General features: G+C 45.7%; 1 protein-coding gene across 1 annotated transcript in view; it reads right to left on the reverse strand.

Annotated features, from left to right (window-relative positions):
- The window catches only part of LOC138663564 (gastrula zinc finger protein XlCGF57.1-like), a 55,701-nt gene extending 38,935 nt beyond the window's left edge, over window positions 1-16,766 (reverse strand). Inside the window, exon 1 of the mRNA XM_069749810.1 lies at window positions 16,719-16,766. The gene's annotated coding sequence lies outside the window, so the exon portion shown is untranslated. The remainder of the gene's footprint in view (window positions 1-16,718) is intronic.
- Window positions 16,767-17,268: the final 502 nt, after the last annotated feature.

Raw genomic sequence — 17,268 nt, forward strand, 5'->3', positions numbered from 1 at the left:
TGTATCATCCCTGGCCACAAGTATTTGTCCATGTGTCAGTTGTAAGGTGGACCTTCCCGATTACGGCGTTGGTGAGTGCATGCTTTATATTGTTTAAGACATGCTGGTGTAACGCGGGGACTGCACACCGGGAAAAATAGTGCCGGCTGGGAACCGAGTATCGTGGGGCAGCCACAGCTAACAGATCATGGAAAGACTGTGTCCCCACAAGTCTAAAACGGCAACCTCTCCATCGCTAGCAACTTGGCAATGTGCGTGTTCAGTATTTGTGCTTGTGGGTGCGTGGCTTGGTATTTATGCCTCCTTTCATACATCTGGGGCACGAACAATTGGACGCTTGGCTGAGACAAACAAGTGGATAAGCTTGTTGTGTCCTGTGTCTGTGCAACCGCAGCTTGTGAGCAAGAGGTATTATTTTCTCCTGCTTCCTGCCCAGCAGATTGGGAAGGACAGATCACAGATGACATGGCAGTGGTTTGACCAGCAGACACCGATTTGGTACTCTGTTGTTCCACCAACTGACTAGGGTGCTTGGCTGCCATGTGTTTCCGCATACTGGTGGTGTTTTGGTTGCCTTTGCCCTGGCCTCTCCTCAGCTTCGTATGACAGATGCTACAGATGACAACATTTGGTTCAGAAGGACTATCGAAAACATTTTTCCAGACAGCGGCTGAACGCACCCTTGCCTTGACTTGGGGCACAGAGGGATTGCTCTTGGCAACAGTTGACACACTTCGCACTCTGCTCAAACCAGTAGCCCTTGGTGCTTTTCTTGGTGCTACGTATCCACCTCCTTCCTCTGTGCTGGCTATGCATGCCAATGGTCCAGGTCGGATCGGTGGTCTCATCATCGACCACCTCATCATCCATGTCATCCTCCTTCCGTCTTGAGATTGTCGACTGGTCAGATGGCAACTGTGTGTCACAACCATCAGCCTCCACCTCTTCACCCGGTACATCACGTGTATGAAAGTGGCTTTCTTCTGGCCATGGGGTTTCAAATATTTGGCCATCATCAACAGACGATATCTCCTCATGTTCCTCTTCAATGCCGCGAGGTGAGAGGCCAGAGGCAATGAAAGGAAATGGACCAAACAGATCCTCGGAGTGGCCAAGGTTGGGGTCAAATGTTTCCTGTGACTCCTGACACGGTGATGAACTTGGAACAGGTTGAGAATAGGATGAGCCAGCGTTCTCTGTATGGACAGGAGACTGTTTGGTCATGGACGATTGGGTGCTGCTAGAAAATTTAGTTGAGGCCTTATCACAGCCATCCAAGACAGTATCTGCTCTTGTTCTTCTGGCTCCCAGACCCGTTTACGTTCCAGACTGGGAAATTTCACCAGGAACCTAGATGCACCAACCTTCTTTGGTCTCCCTGACTCAGCGCCTTGTTGGGCACCAATGACAACCCCATGTCCACGTTCCTGTCATTTCATCTCAGCCTTTTTAGGAATTTTGGATTTTTCTGCCATAGTTGCAGATGCTTAGATGCAGATATTGGGGAACAAGGAGCAGTTTGTGCTTTGTGGAAGGTAGAACTACAGCCTAGAACTGCTTTGTGTTTTACAAACAGCACCACAATGGCACTGAAAAAATTGCCCTGAGGTTTAAGGCGAGATCACGCACCCCAGTCACCACACAAGACAGCGGTGCTGCCACTAAAAAAACTGCCCTGAGATTTAAGGCGAGATCACGCACTCCAGTCACCCCACAAGACAGCGGTGCTGCCACTAAAAAATTGCCCTGAGGTTTAAGGCGAGATTACGCACCACAATCACCACACAAGACAGTAGTGCTGCCACTAAAAAATTGCCCTGGGGTTTAAAGCGAGATCACGCACCCCAGTCATAACACAAGACAGCTGCCACTAAAATATTGCCCTGAGGTTTAAGGCAAGATTACGCACCCCAGTTACCCCACAAGACAGCAGTGCTGCCACTAAAAAATTGCCCTGAGATTTAAGGTGAGACTACACACCCCAGTCAGCACACAGGACAGCGGTGCTGCCACTAAAAAATTCGCCCTGAGGTTTAAGGCAAGGTTATGCACCCCAGTCACCACACAAGACAGCGGTGCTGGCTGCGTGTCAGTTGTGCAGTATCGTGTGTCCTATTCGCTGTGAACACAGCACTGCAACAGCACAAAATAAGTGCCCTGCAGGCGTCAATGTGACCCCAAAAATAGCTGGGAAAACTGTCACTAGTCAGTCCATGAGCTTACACTTTCAGCTCTGAAAAGAGCTTTTGGGTTTTACAGAGGATTTCTGGACGATTTGCACAAACAAACACAACTCTCCCTAGCAGTTGCTCACACTCTCCCTACACAAGCTGTGGTCTGCATGCAATGTGTAGAAAATGGCGGCGGCAAGGCTTATATAGAGGCAGGCTATGAGTCATAGGCTATGACTCATGTATGACGCTGAGCGGCCAGCCAATCATATTAATGCCGCGCAAAACCAAGAAGGCTGCGGCATTACTGTGATTGGCAAATGCTGGGCGGGAGATCCGAATAGAGCGAGGCGAGTAGTGAAATACTCGCTATGTTCCGAGTACTGTGAGTACTTCATTACTCGCAGAGTATCGAATACCCACGATTAGGCCGCCGTCACGCTAGGCGTATGAAAATACGGTCTGTTATTTACGGCCGTAATACGCAGTAATTGTCCCAAAACACTGTTCCGTATTCAATGCGAGGATGCGACGACTTTTACGCACAAATTTATCCGTGTGTCACCCGTATGGCTTCCATACGGCGATTTTTTTCTTTGCGCATGCTTGCAAATTGGACATATCATGGATCCATCGGCTCAAATATTCTTAAAAACATATATACAGTATATATATATATATATATATATATATATATATATATATATATATATATATATATATATATATATATATAGCACACACATATATATATATTTATGTTTAATACAGTGCTAGATAGCAGAAAAGCCAGTAATTCAATTGCCAGCTTTTCCTATCTCCTTCACAAACCCGACATGATATGAGACATGGTTTACATACAGTAAACTATCTCATATCCTTTCTTTTATTACATGTTCCTCTTTACTAATGTAAGAAGTGTATGTGTGTTAAGTTTGGCGGCTCTAGCTATTAAATTAAAGGGTTAAATCCCGTAAAAAATTGCCGTGGGCTCCCGCGCAATTTTCTCCGCCAGAGTCTGAGGGCAGATATTAATAGCCTAGAGAGGGACCATGGTTATAGGACCCCCCCTGGCTTAGAACATCTGCCCCCAGCCACCCCAGAAAAAGCACATCTGGAAGATGCGCCTATTCTGGCACTTAGCCTCTCTCTTCCCACTCCCGGGTAGCGGTGGGATATGGGGTAATGAAGGGTTAATGTCACCCTGCTATTGTAAGGTGACATTAAGCCAGGTTAATAATGGAGAGGCGTCAATTATGACACCTATCCATTATTAATCTAATAGTACGAAATGGTTAATAAAACACACACACATTATTAAAAAGTATTTTAATGAAATAAAGACACATGGTGTTGTAATATTTTATTATACTCTTAATCCACCTGAAGACCCTTAATAAAGTTAAAAAAAACAAACAACAATATTCCATACCTTCCGTCGTTCAGTCTTGTCCCACTCTGTAAATCCATCTGAAGGGGTTAAATCATTTTACACCCAGGAGCTCTGCTAATGCAGCTGTGCTCCTGCCTGTAAAACTTGGTGAATGAATGGAATGCAGGGGAAATTTTACACAGAGACACTTGTTACATTAGTAAAGAGGAATATGCCAAAAAAGAAGGGATATGAGATGGTTTACTGTATGTAAACCATGTCTCATATCCTGTCGGGTTTGTGAAGGAGAGAGCAAAAGCAGGCAATTCAATTAACGGCTTTTCTGCTATCTAGCGCGGAAATATATATATATATATATATATATATATATATATATATATATATATACATACATACATATATATATATACACACACACACGTGTCTCACTGATAGATAGATATATATAGATATGTATATATATATCTACCTACTATATATATATATATATATATATATATATATATATATATATATATATATATATATATATATATATATATATATATATATATATATATTGTAGCATGGCTAAAGGGTGTGTAGTCGACGGGAGGTATGTGCCACATAAGTGCCTTGTTGCTGTAATGTAGCCCGGAGTATTTCTTTGTTGCACATAACCATGTATATATGTGTGTTTCAGGACCTGTGGTGATGTCAGACCACATGGCTAATCATGTGATGGGTTACTGGGTGTGGTTAGCTCTATATAAGACAGGCTAATGCTTTAAACAGCAGATATGTGTGGAGGTGAAACCCTCCTGAGTGTGTTAAGGCTTTAGGACTGAGCCGGATGAACTGGACACTTGTTTTTCTTTGCCTGAACCAAAGGCTATTTGCTTTCTGTTGTTTTGCCATATGGTTTATGAAGCAATAAGCCCAGTGAACTTTAAAGGAACATGCCTCCTGAGTGTCAGCCGTCGCACCTGAGTGAGTGGAATCCCTACAATTGGTGGTAGACGTGCGGGCAGTGTTCCCAGCAGAGACGTAAGTCTATTGTTTAATGTCCTGGGTCAAGTCTGTTGCAAGCCAGCAAGCGTCACCGGGGAAAATGGAGGACCTGCTGAAGCACTTGGTCCAGTTGCAGAGCCAGCAGGAGCAAAGACAGCAAGAGACCAACAGGCTGTTGATGCAGCAGATACAACAGAGCCAGCAGGAGCAACGGCAGCAGATGCAACAGAGCCAGCAGGAGCAACGGCAGCAGATGCAGCTTCTGGCAACCGCCATCCAGGGCAAGTCGAGTGCCCCAACCCCAGGTCTGGCTGATGACGCCCACGTCCGGAAGACGGTAAGACGCGCATTGCAGAAAATGACCCCCGGGGATGATGTTGAGGCCTTCCTGACAGTGTTTTAGAGGGTCGCTGAGAGGGAAAAACTTCCGCCAGAGCAGTGGGCAGAGGTATTGGTGCCATACCTGACGGGAGAACCCCAGAAGGCGTACTATGACTTGACCTTGCAGGATGCCAAGGAGTATCACAAGTTGAAAGCCGAGATTCTCGCACGTTTGGGGGTGACACTGACTCTCAGGGCACAGCGAATTCACTGCTGGGCCTATCACCGGGACAAACCACCTCGTTCCCAAATGTTTGATCTGTTGCACCTGGTCCAGAAATGGCTGCAGCCAGAGTCATCTACACCTGCTCAAATGGTAGAACTGGTGATGATGGATCAGTTTGTCCATTCCCTCCCGAGGCCTATACAGACTTGGGTTGCCCAGGGTGATCCCCAGAATGCCGACGAGCTGATCGGACTGGTTGAGAGATACCAAGGGTTGGAAGGCTCCTTCGGGAGGCAGTCCATGCCGTACTGGGGGTCCCAGAAGGGAGCTGAGTCCCAAAAAGGGGTGGCGCGTCCAAGGTCACAAAGGGCGGGGGAGGTGGTGCCCAAGGTCCCTACGGGTGATATTATTTGTTGGAGGTGCCACGGGCCAGGACATATAGCTGCCCGTTGTTCCCAGACCACTGAGCAGATGGACTGCAGCATGGGACGCCGTTGTTCATACTATGCGTATCCAGCCTGCAGTGTGAACTCTCCACCCAACGAGGGACCTCAAGCGTGTCCCATAAAGGTGAACGGTCGAGCAGTAACGGCACTGTTAGACTCGGGGAGCATAGTGACCCTGGTGAGGGCCACTATTCCTCTCCACCTGCTCCCGGGAAAGAAGGTCGGAGTGCGGTGCATACATGGTGATGCAAAGGACTACCCGGTGGCCAGGGTGGACATTGAAACGGCATGTGGCACTGAGTCCCACATAGTCGGCGTCGTTCAGGACTTGTTGCACCCTATAATTATTGGCCGCGATTTCTGTTTGTTTTGGGATTTGTGGGGAAAAGGTTCTGAGCTCCCTAGCAAGAGTAGGGAACCAATGATCCCTGGAAGGATGTCGCCACACCCAGAGTCAGACAGGTTTCCTTTTTGTGTTCTGGTTGGGGATGAGGAGGAAGTGTCCCCTGCATCTGACATTCTGGAGTTAGAGGTAACCGGTGAAAATTTTGGGACTGCCCAACATAGGGACCCCACTCTGAGGGAAGCCTTTAATAATGTCACAGTTATTGATGGGGTGGTACAGGAGCCGGGGGCAGACACAAGATTTCCCTATTTTCTGATGAGTGGGGAGTTGTTGTACCGGGTCACGAAAATAAGGGAGGAGTTGGTAGAGCAGTTGGTAGTGCCGGGTCCATATAGACGGAAGGTGTTGGATATGGCCCATTCACACATCTTGGGTGGACACCTAGGGGTGGAAAAAACGCAAGAACGGGTTGTGCAGAGGTTCTATTGGCCTGGGTGTCACCGGGAAATAGTGAACTATTGCAGGTCCTGCCCTACATGTCAGCTAACTGCTCCCAATCCTCATTTCCGGAACCCCCTTGTGCCACTGCCCATTATTGAGGTGCCGTTCGAGAGAATTGCCATGGACTTGGTCGGTCCCTTAGTTAAATCAGCCCGGGGCCATCAGTATATACTAGTCATCCTGGACTATGCCACACGCTATCCTGAGGCAATTCCCTTGAGAAATTCTTCCTCGAAGAGTATAGCCCGCGAGTTGGTCCATGTCTTTTCCCGAACAGGTCTGCCGAAGGAGATCCTGACTGACCAGGGGACACCTTTCATGAGCAAGGTGATGAGGGAGTTATGCAAAGCCCTGAAAATCTCCCAGTTGAGGACCTCGGTGTACCATCCCCAGTCAGATGGCCTTGTTGAGAGATTTAACAAGACTCTGAAGAGCATGCTGAGAAAAGCTATAGAGAAAGACGGTAGAGACTGGGATTGTCTCTTACCCTATCTGATGTTTTCCATTCGTGAAGTTCCACAGGCCTCCACAGGGTTCTCACCGTTTGAGCTTCTATATGGCCGACATCCGCGAGGACTCCTGGATATAGCCAAGGAAACCTGGGAAGCCGAAGTCACGCCCCACAGAAGCGTCATTGAGCATGTGGCCCTGATGCAGCAGAGGATTGCAAAGGTGATGCCTATCGTGAAAGAGCACCTCCTCCAGGCACAAGAAGCTCAGGCCAGGGTCTACAACTGGTCTGCAAGAGTGAGGCAGTTCAATCCGGGAGACCGAGTTCTTGTGTTAGTTCCGACGGTGGAAAGCAAGTTCTTGGCCAAATGGCAAGGGCCATATGAGGTCATCGAGAAACTTGGTGAGGTAAATTATAAAATTCACCAACCGGGATAACGGAATCCATTCCAAGTTTACCATGTCAACCTCATCAAGCCATGGCAAGATAGAGAGCCGACAGTAACTCCATCGTTGTTAAGCAACCCAGAAGATGAGTATGGAGCGGTTACTATAGCGGAGACGCTATCAAAGACCCAGAAACAGCAGTGCCGGGAGTTACTCCAGAAAAACAGGGACCTGTTTTCAGAGTTGCCTGGATACACGAAGGTCATAGAGCACGAGGTCCTAACAGAGCCACATGTGCGGGTGAATGTGAAACCCTATCGTATTCCTGAGGCTCGTCGAGAAGTTATCTCCAAGGAAGTGGAGCGTATGTTGAAGCTTGGAGTCATTGAGGAATCCAAGAGCGGTTGGTCGAGCCCAATTGTCCTGGTCCCAAAACCTGATGGAGAGTGGAGGTTTTGCAACGACTATCGGAAGTTGAATGAGGTCTCCAAGTTCAACGCTTATCCCATGCCCCGCGTTGATGAGCTCATCGAAAGGCTTGGGCACGCCAGATATATATCCACCTTGGATTTGACAAAGGGGTATTGGCAGATTCCCATGGCACAGGAAGCCAAGGAGAAGACGGCCTTTTCGACACCTGATGGATGCTTCCAGTATGTCCGGATGCCGTTTGGCCTACAGGGAGCTCTGGCGACCTTCCAGAGGGCTATGGATAGAGTCCTTGCACCCCATAAGGCCTACGCTGCTGCGTACCTAGATGATATCGTCATCTTTAGCCCGGACTAGGAGAGTCATCTGGAGAAAGTCCAAGCGGTGTTTGATGCTCTAAGAGAGGCGGGGTTTACAATAAACCCGAAGAAGTGTGCCTTCTGTAAGGAAGAAGCTAAATACCTAGGCTTTATAGTGGGTCGTGGAGAAATAAAGCCCCAAATCAGGAAAGTGGAGGCAATCCAAACATGGCCGAAACCACTCTCCAAAAAGCAAGTTAAAGCCTTTCTGGGAATCGTGGGATATTACAGGAGGTTCATCCTGAACAGTGGCTGCGCCTCTGACTGATCTGCTAAAGGGGACAAAGTCGGTGATGGTGAAATGGTCCGAAGAGACAGAGTCAGCCTTCCAAGAGTTGAAAGGGGCTCTATGTAAGCAGCCCGTTCTGATGGCCCCAGACTTCAAGAAAGACTTTATTCTTCAGACAGATGCCTCAGATGTTGGGGTAGGAGCAGTCCTTTCCCAAGAGCTACATGGGGAGGAGCATCCTGTTCTCTATCTGAGTAAAAAGCTGTCCTCATCTGAAAAGAACTACTCAGTCGTGGAAAAAGAGTGTTTGGCCATAAAGTGGGCGGTGGACACGTTACGGTACTATCTGCTGGGTCGTAAATTCAGACTAATATCTGACCATGCCCCACTTAGATGGATGAGGGAAACAAAGGGTAGAAATGCTAGGGTCACCCGTTGGTTCTTAGCCCTACAGGACTTCAGTTTCCATGTGGAACATAGGGCTGGAAAGCTGCACGGTAATGCGGATGCCCTATCAAGAATCCCTTGTTTAGTGGGGGAAAGTGCCAATCCCCACGGCTTTAGGCAGAGGGGGGAGGTATGTAGCATGGCTAAAGGGTGTGTAGTCGACGGGAGGTATGTGCCACATAAGTGCCTTGTTGCTGTAATGTAGCCCGGAGTATTTCTTTGTTGCACATAACCATGTATATATGTGTGTTTCAGGACCTGTGGTGATGTCAGACCACATGGCTAATCATGTGATGGGTTACTGGGTGTGGTTAGCTCTATATAAGACATGCTAATGCTTTAAACAGCAGATATGTGTGGAGGTGAAACCCTCCTGAGTGTGTTAAGGCTTTAAGACTGAGCCGGATGAACTGGACACTTGTTTTTCTTTGCCTGAACCAAAGGCTATTTGCTTTCTGTTTTGCCATATGGTTTATGAAGCAATAAACCCAGTGAACTTTAAAGGAACATGCCTCCTGAGTGTCAGCCGTCGCACCTGAGTGAGTGGAATCCCTACAATATACATATATATATACAATAATATATATATTATATAAAGCTGAATGTGTGTATGTGTGCATGTATGCATGTGTGTATGTTCGGGATTGGCATCTGCACCGTCGCAGCTACAGCCACAAAATTTTGCACACTAACACGTCTGGACCCTGAGAGTGTCATAGGCTATGTTGTGAGGTGAAATTTTAACTCCGCGCTTTCCAATTCACTAAACAATTTTGCCCCTATCTACATAATGGGGAAAAAGTGAAATGAAAAGAGTTGGAGGCAAATTGACAGCTGCCAGATGTGAACAAGGGGGACTTAAAGAGTGAGAGCGATGGCACCAAAGAGTATATACCGTACAGATGCTAAGGTGGGGCCCCGACATGGGATACTCACCACACACGGGGATATGAACACACACACAAAAGGCGCCACAAACTACCACGTGCGTGAACGCATATACCACCGTTAGCACACATTTCACTACACATACACCAACCTCGCCACATAAAAGTCGAAACACAAAAGTCGCCGCTCAAAACTCGCCACATGCAAAACTAGGCTCACGCAAAACTCGCCACACGTGCAAAACTCACCTCATGGAAAACTCGCCTCACGCAAAACTTGCACACGTGGAAAAATTGCTACATGCACAAAAGTTGCAACACATGCAAAAGTTACCTCACTCAAAACTTGCACATACTCAAAACGCACCACACATAAAACTCGCCACGCGCAAAACCTGCTGCACACAACTTGCTGCACTAACCTGTCACATGCAACTCGACACACAAAAAGTTGCTACACGCATGTCGCCACACAAAACTCATCTCACAAAAGTCGCTACATGCATGTCGCCACATGCAACTCAACACACACAACTTGACACATGAAACTCGCCCTAAAACACACACAAGTCTGGTATTAGCCTTCAAAAATAAAAATCTGATTAATAAGCAGACAAACTACAAGAGCAACAAATGTACCATATAGGAAATACGGCAGCTGTCAGTCACATGACCTGTCTATTATGTGTATGTGTGAGCTAATATATACTGCCAGGGGGGAGGGCTTCCTGTTGGCTGGGGATTTATCAGGCTGCCAATTTAGTACTATATACAGGAGAGATGACACACAGGTATATACTATATACAGGAGGATGACACACAGGTATATACTATATACAGGGGCAGATGACACACAGGTATATACTATATACAGGAGGAGATGACACACATATATACTATATACAGGGGAGATGACACACAGGTATATACTATATACAGGAGGAGATGACTTACAGGTATACACTATATACAGGAGGAGATGACACACAGGTATATACTATATACAGGAGGAGATGACACACAGGTATATACTATATACAGGAGGAGATGACACACAGGTATATACTATATACAGGAGGAGATGACATCCTGGTATATACTATATACAGGGGAGATGACATACAGATACATACTATATACAGGGGCGATGACACACAGGTATATACTATATACAGTGAAGATGACACAGGTATATACTTTATACAGGAGCAGATGATACACAGGTATATACTATATACAGGAGATGACTTACAGGACATACTATATACAGGAGGACATGGCACACGTATATACAGGAGGAGATGGCATACAGGTATATACTATATAAAAGAGGAGATGACACATAGGTATAGAGGAGGAGAGGACATACAGCAGGTATATACTATATACAGGGGAGATGACATACAGGTATATACTATATACAGGAGATGACATACAGGTATACTATATATAGGAGGAGATGACATACAGGTATATAGTATATACAGAAGAGATGACATACAGGTATATAATATATACAGGAGGAGATGACACATGGGTATATACAATATACAGGAGGAGATGACATATAGCAGGTATATACTATTTACAGGGGAGATGGCATACAGGTATATACTATATACAAGAGAAGACATACAGGTGTATACTATATATAAGGGAGATGACAAACATGTATATACTGAGGTGAAAATGAGGGGTGTGAGGTGAAAATGAAAAGGTGTGAGTGCAAAATGAGAGGAGTGAGGGAAAATAGTGGAGTGATCGGAAAATGACAGATGTGAGGTCGAAATGACAAGTGTTAGGGGGAATGAGAGGAGTGAGGGGGGAAATAAGAGGAGGGGGGAAATGAGAGGTGTAAGGGAGAAAATGAGAGGCATGATGGGAAAATAAGAGACGTGAGGCGCTATAACTAACCACAGATATTTACTATGCCCAGGCAACGCCGGGCTCTTCAGCTAGTGTGTATGTATATATATATATATATATATATATATATATATATATATATATATATACAGTGGGGCAAAAAAGTATTTAGTCAGTCAGCAATAGTGCAAGTTCCACCACTTAAAAAGATGAGAGGCGTCTGTAATTTACATCATAGGTAGACCTCAACTATGGGAGACAAACTGAGAAAAAAAAATCCAGAAAATCACTGTCTGTTTTTTTAACAATTTTTTTGCATATTATGGTGGAAAATAAGTATTTGGTCAGAAACAAACAATCAAGATTTCTGGCTCTCACAGACCTGTAACTTCTTCTTTAAGAGTCTTCTCTTTCCTCCACTCATTACCTGTAGTAATGGCACCTGTTTAAACTTGTTATCAGTATAAAAAGACACCTGTGCACACCCTCAAACAGTCTGACTCCAAACTCCACTATGGTGAAGACCAAAGAGCTGTCAAAGGACACCAGAAACAAAATTGTAGCCCTGCACCAGGCTGGGAAGACTGAATCTACAATAGCCAATCAGCTTGGAGTGAAGAAATCAACAGTGGGAGCAATAATTAGAAAATGGAAGACATACAAGACCACTGATAATCTCCCTCGATCTGGGGCTCCACACAAAATCCCACCCCGTGGGGTCAGAATGATCACAAGAACGGTGAGCAAAAATCCCAGAACCACGCGGGGGGACCTAGTGAATGAACTGCAGAGAGCTGGGACCAATGTAACAAGGCCTACCATAAGTAGCACACTACGCCACCATGGACTCAGATCCTGCAGTGCCAGACGTGTCCCACTGCTTAAGCCAGTATATGTCCGGGCCCGTCTGAAGTTTGCTAGAGAGCATTTGGATGATCCAGAGGAGTTTTGGGAGAATGTCCTATGGTCTGATGAAACCAAACTGGAACTGTTTGCTAGAAAGACAACTTGTCGTGTTTGGAGGAAAAAGAATACTGAGTTGCATCCATCAAACACCATACCTACTGTAAAGCATGGTGGTGGAAACATCATGCTTTGGGGCTGTTTCTCTGCAAAGGGGCCAGGACGACTGATCCGGGTACATGAAAGAATGAATGGGGCCATGTATCGTGAGATTTTGAGTGCAAACCTCCTTCCATCAGCAAGGGCATTGAAGATGAAACGTGGCTGGGCCTTTCAACATGACAATGATCCAAAGCACACCGCCAGGGCAACGAAGGAGTGGCTTCGTAAGAAGCATTTCAAGGTCCTGGAGTGGCCTAGCCAGTCTCCAGATCTCAACCCTATAGAAAACCTTTGGAGGGAGTTGAAAGTCCGTGTTGCCAAGCGAAAAGCCAAAAACATCACTGCTCTAGAGGAGATCTGCATGGAGGAATGGGCCAACATACCAACAACAGTGTGTGGCAACCTTGTGAAGACTTACAGAAAACGTTTGACCTCTGTCATTGCCAACAAAGGATATATTACAAAGTATTGAGATGAAATTTTGTTTCTGACCAAATACTTATTTTCCACCATAATATGCAAAAAAATTGTTAAAAAAACAGACAATGTGATTTTCTGGATTTTTTTTTCTCAGTTTGTCTCCCATAGTTGAGGTCTACCTATGATGTAAATTACAGACGCCTCTCATCTTTTTAAATGGTGGAACTTGCACTATTGCTGTCTGACTAAATACTTTTTTGCCCCACTGTATATATATATCCTCTGGATCATATATATATACAGTGGGGCAAAAAAGTATTTAGTCAGTCAGCAATAGTGCAAGTTCCACCATTTAAAAAGTTGAGAGGCGTCTGTAATTTACATCATAGGTAGACCTCAACTATGGGAGACAAACTGAGAAAAAAAAATCCAGAAAATCACATTGTCTGTTTTTTTAACAATTTATTTGCATATTATGGTGGAAAATAAGTATTTGGTCAGAAACAAAATTTCATCTCAATACTTTGTAATATATCCTTTGTTGGCAATGACAGAGGTCAAACGTTTTCTGTAAGTCTTCACAAGGTTGCCACACACTGTTGTTGGTATGTTGGCCCATTCCTCCATGCAGATCTCCTCTAGAGCAGTGATGTTTTTGGCTTTTCGCTTGGCAACACGGACTTTGAACTCCCTCCAAAGGTTTTCTATAGGGTTGAGATCTGGAGACTGGCTAGGCCACTCCAGGACCTTGAAATGCTTCTTACGAAGCCACTCCTTCGTTGCCCTGGCGGTGTGCTTTGGATCATTGTCATGTTGAAAGGCCCAGCCACGTTTCATCTTCAATGCCCTTGCTGATGGAAGGAGGTTTGCACTCAAAATCTCACGATACATGGCCCCATTCATTCTTTCATGTACCCGGATCAGTCGTCCTGGCCCCTTTGCAGAGAAACAGCCCCAAAGCATGATGTTTCCACCACCATGCTTTACAGTAGGTATGGTGTTTGATGGATGCAACTCAGTATTCTTTTTCCTCCAAACACGACAAGTTGTCTTTCTAGCAAACAGTTCCAGTTTGGTTTCATCAGACCATAGGACATTCTCCCAAAACTCCTCTGGATCATCCAAATGCTCTCTAGCAAACTTCAGACGGGCCCGGACATATACTGGCTTAAGCAGTGGGACACGTCTGGCACTGCAGGATCTGAGTCCATGGTGGCGTAGTGTGCTACTTATGGTAGGCCTTGTTACATTGGTCCCAGCTCTCTGCAGTTCATTCACTAGGTCCCCCCGCGTGGTTCTGGGATTTTTGCTCACCGTTCTTGTGATCATTCTGACCCCACGGGGTGGGATTTTGTGTGGAGCCCCAGATCGAGGGAGATTATCAGTGGTCTTGTATGTCTTCCATTTTCTAATTATTGCTCCCACTGTTGATTTCTTCACTCCAAGCTGATTGGCTATTGTAGATTCAGTCTTCCCAGCCTGGTGCAGGGCTACAATTTTGTTTCTGGTGTCCTTTGACAGCTCTTTGGTCTTCACCATAGTGGAGTTTGGAGTCAGACTGTTTGAGGGTGTGCACAGGTGTCTTTTTATACTGATAACAAGTTTAAACAGGTGCCATTACTACAGGTAATGAGTGGAGGAAAGAGAAGACTCTTAAAGAAGAAGTTACAGGTCTGTGAGAGCCAGAAATCTTGATTGTTTGTTTCTGACCAAATACTTATTTTCCACCATAATATGCAAAAAAATTGTTAAAAAAACAGACAGTGATTTTCTGGATTTTTTTTTCTCAGTTTGTCTCCCATAGTTGAGGTCTACCTATGATGTAAATTACAGACGCCTCTCATCTTTTTAAGTGGTGGAACTTGCACTATTGCTGACTGACTAAATACTTTTTTGCCCCACTGTATATATATATATACCTATTCTATGTGTACACTTTTATTCTACCTATTCTATTCTGTCAGTGTGATTTTACTGTACATCGCAATGAATTGCCGGACACTGGTGCGTATTTCTCGCAAGTCACACACATGGTCCGTGTGTAATCCGTAATTTTCTCTCCCCATAGACTTTCATTGGCGGATTTTTTGCGCAATATGCTGACAAACGCAGCATGCTGCAATTTTCTACGGCCGTAACATACCGTATATTACGGATGCGTAATATATGGCAGATAGGAGCTGCCCCATAGCGAATCATTGGGCCGTGTGCAATGCGCATTTTCTGGGCGTATTTTCTGCACTCAAACATCCGTATAACTCGCTAGTGGGACGCCGGCCTTATACTCGCTCATCCATACTCATCTCTAATTATGGCCACCACAACCTGCTGCACAAAATAAAACACCTCACTCAGTATGGAGGCATTTACAGTCCACCACAACCCCAGTATATTGGCCCCTAACAGCCACACATTCAGCATGAGAGTCCCAACAGCTCTTTTCTTAATATGATGCCCCCACAATTTCTGATACTTGATTAAAAAAAAAAAAACCACACACTACTCAGCCAACCCGATTCCTGAGGTGCGCTGCTCTGGTCTGTGCGGTGTGAGTACTGAGGCTCCATACTACAGGTGTGATGTAGTGACATCATTGTGTCTGCAGTGCACGGAGTCTCAGACCCAGAAGTGAAGGCTGAATGGTGGATCAGGAGATTTCAACTCCGATTCACTAATCTACTCAACGGTATCACCGTCATGGGAATGTGGATATCGCTGAAATTGTGATGATGGGAAGGAGAGGGTTACCAATACCACACCCCACTGAGCCCTGTCAATTCATAGGCATCATAGCAACCGAGTGAGCTATCGTTTTGGATGATACACTCTTGCCTATCCAAGTATCGTATGGTAAATATCTCACAGATCCTGGGTTCATTAGTATTTGCTCCAAGAATGAGGCTAAGAGAGTATTTATTAACTGTTTGTTGTCGGAGGTAGTCAGTGAGGTGGATGGTACCACATTTTGCATGTAGGGTGCAGTACTGTGGGAACATTAAAAAGTGGGGGAAGGCAGTACTGTGGGGACATTATACTGTGTGTGAGAGGATGCCAGTCCTGTGTAAACATTGTCCTGTGTCTGTGGGAACCAACTACTGTGGGAACATTATACTGTGTGTGGGGGTATGGCCTATGAGATTATACTGTGTGTGGGGGTATAGCGGTAGTGTGAAAATACCTTTTTAAGAGAGATGCCAGTACTGTGGAAACATTATACTGTGTGAGCGGCATCATATATATTACATAAGGGGTGTAAAAAGGAGAGTCATAAAAAAGAATCCTCAGGGCTGTGCTGCATTTGTACAAATACTGCTATCTGCCGTCCAGACGGGACCATGTGACATCAATGGGAAAAGGGAGGAAGAGTCTAGATGGTGCACCTGGTCAGGAGACCTTGATGACGCAGGTTACTGATATTATAAAGGCCAGAGCCCCAAAGGCAGAACAGATTTGGCACCAAGGAAAGGAAAGGAAAGGGGTGCGGGGAAGAATCTGAGGTACCAGCTTATGGTAAAGTGCCTGAGGCAGCTGGTTGTGGGGCAGAACCCTGCTTACAGGGCATAATGGGGGCATCACACTGTGCGGGGGCCAAGAAAGGGGCCCTGTACTAGGAGAACAACCCGTTCCCTCACTTCCTGTCCTCCATAGTTGGGTCGTATGTATCAATTACAGGAAACAGAACAAAAACGTTATGATTCCTATAAAGTGGCAACAAAAACACCAAAAGAGTCTCAGAAGGGGTTAATGTCCCCCGCGCTCAGTAATGGGGAATCTCCAGCACCTACCTCCACCCGCAGAGCCGCACTCCACATATATGGCTGCTCTGTGCACACAGGACCTGTGATGAGGTCACAGGAGGGGAGGAGTCAGGGGTCACATGATCAGGGGCCTCAGTGAATGATATACGCAGTGAAGACGCTACATGGAAACTTCTCCTCAGTCAGTGACATTCCCGCCATTATTTCCCCTCACTACTGGCACAATTACCCCGCGCCGCCTTTTCTACACAGTGTTATGTGTGGAATGTAACGTGTGATTTCTCTGGAGACAAATAGACCCCACACATGAGGGAATTATTAATATTATTTCTATAGCACCATTAATTCCATGGTGCTGTACATGAGAAAGGAGTTACATACAGAGTTATAGATATCGTTTACAGTAAACAGGTTTACAGTGACGGACTGGCACAGAGGGGAGAGGACCCTGTCTTTGCGGACTTACAGTCTATGGGATAGTGGCAGCGTCGGACTGGGGTGTCTGGGGCCCACAGGAGGAATTGACCCTAGTGGCCCATTCTACAGCTATATCCAAATACCTATATGGTTACAGGTA

Source organism: Ranitomeya imitator, chromosome 2 (genome assembly GCF_032444005.1).
Source record: "Ranitomeya imitator isolate aRanImi1 chromosome 2, aRanImi1.pri, whole genome shotgun sequence".
NCBI lineage: Eukaryota > Metazoa > Chordata > Amphibia > Anura > Dendrobatidae > Ranitomeya > Ranitomeya imitator.